Genomic DNA, 6,730 nt, shown 5'->3' with positions numbered 1-6,730 from the left:
GTCATGTTCCGTATTTGGCAGCAGGTGGCAGGCGTTCATTCTGCTGCCTGCACACCTGCTGCCTATTTGTCTATGATTACACCTGCTATATCTAAGCACTCCGGCTTTCGTCTCATTGCCGGAGTATTGCTTGCCGTGCCACTGTTATTGCCCATGCTCGTAAACCGTATTCGATTGTTGTTTGCTACTCGTTCGTCATCCCATTGGGGATTATTCTGAAAATATACTTAACCTAGTAAATTGTCTTATCCTTTTCCTTGCCTTTTTTTTCGCAAGCGTTTTGTTTTTCACGTTTCATTATATCCTGGTTCTCGTTTTGACCAGCGTTTTCTGTTTCCCATTAGACGGAGTTTTTTCGTTTGTAATAAATATTATTTTCAGACAATAGCCTTGTCAGTGTCTGCTACTTCGGGATCCACTTATTCTCGTTTGCACTGTTGCGTACGAAGCAGTTCTTTTCCCTGCCTTGTATGCAACGTGACACTGAGGATGACGGATGGGTGCCCAGGCCGCTGCGGCTGAAAAAAGACGTTACATTTACTCAATTTTGTGATAATTTGCATTTACCAAAGTAGCTTCAATGTATCATACATTGAGAGGGAGTGGGTGTTACTGAGACTTATTGGCACATGTAATTATTGCTCATTTTTGAAAAGAAAATCATGTTTTAAAGTTAAAAGTTCCAATTTGCAGCCAAACGGAGTGGCCTACTATGTAAGTTGAACCAATGCCACACAAAGCTACAAATCACATAATGTTATTCAGCATGCATTAGCAGCTATGAGCACTGGCCTAGGTCTGGTGATGCACTCCGGTGCTCAGCGAAGAATCCTGCTGCCATAGCCAGTAGAAACCGTGGCTAGCGATCATGGCCTCTGGATCTACACCTCTCAAGGCATGGCCGTAGCTACCTGTGGCGTCCGGTATCTGGCGGTGTGTTTTGTGAGACTGTGTTTTGGCTTGGGACTTTCCGATAGATTCAGGATCTACACTGCTGCTGAGCACAGACTTGCTCTGTTTCTCTTTAGGTTGCTAGATGTGTCTTTTGCGACATACCCCTGCACAGTTGGAGGGGTTGGAGTGCTCTGCCTGACAAACACTCATTACTGGAGATTCGTATTTTTGCCACTATTCACAGCCTTTCCTACCGGGGTGTGAATTATGGCCTCCACTAGTGTCACAAATGTGAACCCTGAATAAACGAGACAGGACAAGAAATACAAACAGTATGGCGGCTCCTAATTTTCTCATGTGTGAACATATACACAAGCATGAATAGACAGCTACCTTTTCCCTTAATGCGGCTGGCATCACTAAACATGTTTTGTATGTTTTATCACATTCGAGTTCATATCATGCTCCAAAAGAACACAGGACATCCATCTATCCATCCATCCATTTTCCGAACAGCTTTATCCTCACTTGGGTCGCGGGGGGGTGCTGGAGCCTATCCCAGCTGTCTTCGGGCAGTAGGCAGGGGACACCCTGAACCGGTTGCCAGCCAATTGCAGGGCACACACAGACGAACAACCATCCGCGCTCACACTCACATGCAAGCACAGGGAGAACATGCAAACTCCACACAGAAAGGCCGGAGCTGGAATCGAACCCGGTACCTCTGCACTGTGAAGTCGACGTGTTAACCACTCGACTGCCTGGCCGCCCTACAGTACATCAATTTCTTTTTCAGTGCAAAGAAATATTTTGCTAAAAACTATGCGGGTGGAGGCCATGTCATCTGGACAGACGTCAGGAGGGACATCAGGACATGGGCTCGCTCCTGCATGACACGCCAAAGTACACCACCATACCATCTTGTTGGCGCCATTTCTAGTGTCGGAGGGGAGTTTCAACAATGTGAACGTGGACCTGGTGGGACTCTTGCGTCCCTCCCGCGGGTTCACTCGCCTCTTCATCAGAGTGGACAGGAACATCTGTTCCCTTGTTTATCTAATACATCAACAGAGGTGGCCCGGACATTCATCACGCACTGGGTTGCCCAAACAATTCTCAATATCCATCTATCAGATCAGCGCATACATTAATAGGAATTCGAAATCCTGGACTGAAGCTTTTTCTGGTGACAAAAAGAGCATGTCTGTGTCAGTTAGGTACATTCTTCTGTATATTGTAATGAAGTGAATTAAAAGTCAGATATGCTATCGTGCTAGAATGTGCTGCTACTCCATGGGAAATGAAAATATCTGCAACTGCATCTGTGGGGTTTTTTTTTTCTGAAAAACATCAGATTTCAGTTTGCTTTTCTATTCCTCTTTATAAATGACGTACAGCATTACAAGGCAAGGTCAATATATGTGGCACTGTGGATGGACCACGTGTTCCCTACATCACCCTCATATAAATAGTTACTATTGTGTGCTCCAGGGAATGAGTTTACTATTACTCGGTGATGGATGCATACATTGGATAGGATACATCCACATTATGTAGCAATGGATTGCAATAAGAAAATAAAATATTGTGGCTTTGCAGTTATCAGACATGTCAATTGTTTAATGTCATTTGAGGAGTTGCGCAGATTGTTGAATTAAGTTTCTCTTTCTGAACAACCAGTCGCTCCCTGTGACTAAAATAAATGAGTGGCGAGAACACTGACTGTTTTCACTTCGCCTTCACCGATCTGTTCTCTTGATTACATTTGTAACGTTTCTCCGGCATGATCCTCTCACAAAGCTTGAATTTGTCTTCGTGTCTGACAGGACAATGGGGTTGTCCTTCAAGAAAGAAAAAATCTGAATGGAGAATTTATTAAAGGCATGCATGATAGTATGTTCATTATTTCTACTACTGACAAAGCACATATTTTGTAACTGAAGTGTAATACTTTTGACACTTAGACCCATTATTTTACTTGTGTGTTGTTCAGTGGCAGGCAGTACCTTGAAGACGTAGACCTTCCCTCAGCACCACATCTAACACCAACAACCCCCACCCCGTACTGCCCCTTCCACCCAATACGCAAAAACACTTGGATCCGTAGATACTTTGCTGAGCACCCAGAAAATTTTATTTTTAATCAAAATGTTGGCTGGCTATGATACGGAGTGGCTAGTAACTCTGGGAAACAATAGCCACAGTGGCTAGTGGCTGGTGACGAAAAGAGTTACCAGGGGTCTTAAATATTCGGCCCGCGGGCCAAATGTGGCCCACTGGACGCTAGTTTGAGGCCCTCGCCTTGATAGGAAAGTGTAATGTCAGTGTGGCCCGCGCAAGTTTGATATGGGTGCTGTATGTGTTAGGACTACCTCCGTGCTAAATAGTTAGGTCTGTCTCATTCGAAGGCCGACAGCTTTGGAGCACCTGGACTGTAGTGGCAACGTGACCATGCACACGGTGCCCCACACCAGCTTGAATACACGTGTAAACCACAGATGCAAACAACCCACCGCTACTGCTGAATACACATTTAAACAGATAAACAACATACCTGTGTGGCTGTCACCGGAGCCGGGTGCTCCGAAGCATCAGACCTGAAGTTAGACAGGAGAATGGCGAAAATGAGTGCAACTAGCACGATTACATACACACAAGCGAAGTTTTATGTGTGTGTGTCTGTGTTAGAGCTCCATATGCTATCCACTAGCCGAACTTTTCAAACTTTATTACATTATTTATTTATTTAAATTAAACGGCCACCACAAACACTTTGTGTTTCCATGGTTTCTGACCTTCAACCAATCACTAACTGTGGCACACAGAGACGAACAACCATCCACACTCACACTCATTGATTGAACACTCTAAATTTTAATGTGCACACACCTGTATTGTATAGCAACACATAGAAGCTGAAATCTGATTGGACCAAAACAAGAAAAAAGATAACCCACCAACTATCTATAAATCTATAAATTGGTCCACCTGCCAGTACAGAGGTTGTGGGTTCAAATCTGCCTCCGGCCTTCCTGTGTGGAGTTTGCATGTTCTTACCTTGCCTGTGTGGGTTTTCTCTGGGTACTGCGGTCTCTTCTCCCATGCCAAAAACATGCAATGGTAGGTTGATTGAATGCTCCAAATTGTCCCTCGGTGAGTGTGAGTGGAAAAGGTTTAGTTTCAGTCATATGAAAAACTTCAGAAACTGCTCTATGGAGTCTTTAATACACTAAATGAGGCCTTTGGACTTCCTGATCAACAAACCACAGACAGTCAGGGTCCACAACACCATCTCCTCCTCCATCACTCTCAGCCCTGGTTCTCCCCAGGGCTGTGTGCTCAGCCTTTTCTTTTTCACACTACTGTCCTATGACTGTTATGCAAAACTCCCAAGATGTCATATGCGTATTGAAGTTTGCGGGCGACACAGTGGAAGAGGGGTGCATCACGAACAATGATGTGTCAGAGTACAAAGAGGAACTAGTACATCTGGTCGACGGGTGTAAAAAAACAAAATCAAAACCTCAATGTGGAGAAGTCCAAGGAGATGGTGGTGGAATGCAGGAAGAACCGATGCCCTCGCCCTCCTGCTCAGTAGAGTATGAGGAGTGGAAGTACCTTTGACCTCTCCTGGAGCCAAAACCCTTCCTGTTTGCTGAAGAGGGCTCACCATCGTCTTGATTGTCTTTGAAAGCTGTGACGTGCTCAACCGAGAAGATGTGCCCTGAGAAATTTCTACAGATATGCAGTGGAGCGCGTCCTCAGCACCAGCATCATGGTATGGCGCAGTAGTTGCTCTGTTGGAGAAAGGAAGGCTATTCATAGGATGGTAGAGGCTGTTGAGAAGATTGTGGATCGGTTATTTCCCACAATCAGACATCTTTGCCAGCAGATGCAGAAAGAGGGATCTCTGCGTCATTAAGGACTCAATCCAGCCAACACACCTTCAATTCCATCAGCTCCCCTCAGGCAGCAGGCGACGGAGCATCCAGAGCAGTACCAGCTGGCTGAAGAAAAGCTTCTTTCCACAAGCTGTTAAACTCAAACAGTGCTCTGTTGCACTAACATCCCTATTATTCATCCCTGCACACTGAACCCTTTATTCTTGAACACTATTTTTTTTTTTGTGAGGTGTAAAATGGTCTTGTACACACTGCAATTCAAGCCTCTTGCATTTCAGTCTGCCACATTGCATCTTTGCACATGCATGAAAGTGTGAATAAACATCTCCCTTATCTCTTTATAGTCCTTCATCTTATTTTGTTCTATTTTTTTATTTTCACGTCTTGGAATTTACTGGGGGCGGCACGGTGGTCGACTGGTGAGCACGTCCACCTCACAGTGCAGAGGAGCAGGGTTCTTTATTAAATACCCATTTAAACTATTTACAAAGAACATCATTGTTGTCAGTTGCTCTCGTTGTCCACTCCTACAACAATCTGAGGTCTTCTGGAAATGAGACTGTTCACTTGCATCCATTAAAACAGACTAGAACTTCCACAATTAGAAGATGCTAATAATTAAGCTATGTGCGAAAAAAATAAATCATATGGTGCCATGACACCTCATGCACGAAAGATAAATTGGCTTGAGAAGGCAATAAAGTTGATTATTGCAGAATGTGGATCATCGCTGGGGAACAGTGCATGGTACCTCATCTTTCATATTGTGGTAATTAGAGGCTGTTGTGTAACCTACGCAGTTATTTATTTATGCAAGCAAGGCTCAAGCATGTCTGCAATTGAATAATACAGTTACTCACGAGGAGATGAATAACTGCTCCCCCGAGGCACTCTGGGATGTCCCTCCATTATAAACTGGTAAGCAGCCAGCGATCTGCAGCTCAATCTCAACACACTCACACAGAACCCAAAGCCAGAAGCGCATCTATCTCTAAATTAATAATCTATAATGTAATCCGTCACTTTAAATAGATTAGGTCTGGTCCTAAAATTAAAACACGAATAAAGTCTGTGTGTGCATGTAAGTGTATTTATGTTTTCTTTTTTTGTTGTATTATTTTCAATATATTCAGGGTTGTGTGTGTGTGTGTGTGTGTGTGTGTGTGTGTGTGTGTGTGTGTGTGTGTGTGTGTGTGTGTTGGGGAGATTCATTAATTGAGAATTAATTCATTCATTTTATGTTCCATGCATAAATTGTGCCTTGTTATTTTTAAGAATAAAATGAATGTCGTATACCACCAGTAACACTTTGCCTTGCTCCAATAATTGCTCCGGTAAAATGAATTAATCTCAGAAAACTTTTGCAATATACTCAGACCTGACTCCAGAACTCAGACTCATGAAGGGAACTTGAAATGCACAGGGTGTGTTCAATTTTATTGTTGGGTCTTCACAGCCTTGACACTGACAGCTCAGGTGAAGACTGAAGAAACAGCCAAAACTGCAGAGGTAAGAGTTTTTTCTTAACTAAAAAAAAGACCGTTGTCGATCAAAAAGAAACCTTAAACTGATTTCAATGAAAAAAAAAAAAACAAGATGAACGTCAACCCACACTTCAAACCATCACCATGTATTTCTCCAATTTAAAAACCAGCGCCTCTAGCAGAAGAGTCTGAAGTGAACCTAAACGAGTCAAGAGAGAATCGCCCCCTACACCACCAATAAAAGTCTCTTGGCCTCTCTCAGAAGGCAATGTTGATGAATGTTAATTACCGGTACTCTATAAGGTTTTATGATTAAATATTTAAATAAATATGCGTACTGTTCCCCTCTGTGAGGGCTGAGGAGTGTGATTCCTCTGTAGTTGGAACACACCAGCAACTCCAGAGTGGAATGTCATATAATAGGCTATTATTATATCAGTAGTGCTTTAT

The sequence above is a fragment of the Hippocampus comes genome, unplaced genomic scaffold, assembly GCF_001891065.2.
Source record: "Hippocampus comes isolate QL1 unplaced genomic scaffold, H_comes_QL1_v1.1 scaffold310, whole genome shotgun sequence".
In the NCBI taxonomy this organism is placed as follows: Eukaryota; Metazoa; Chordata; class Actinopteri; order Syngnathiformes; family Syngnathidae; genus Hippocampus; species Hippocampus comes.
Note: the sequence above shows the minus strand (reverse complement) of the source record.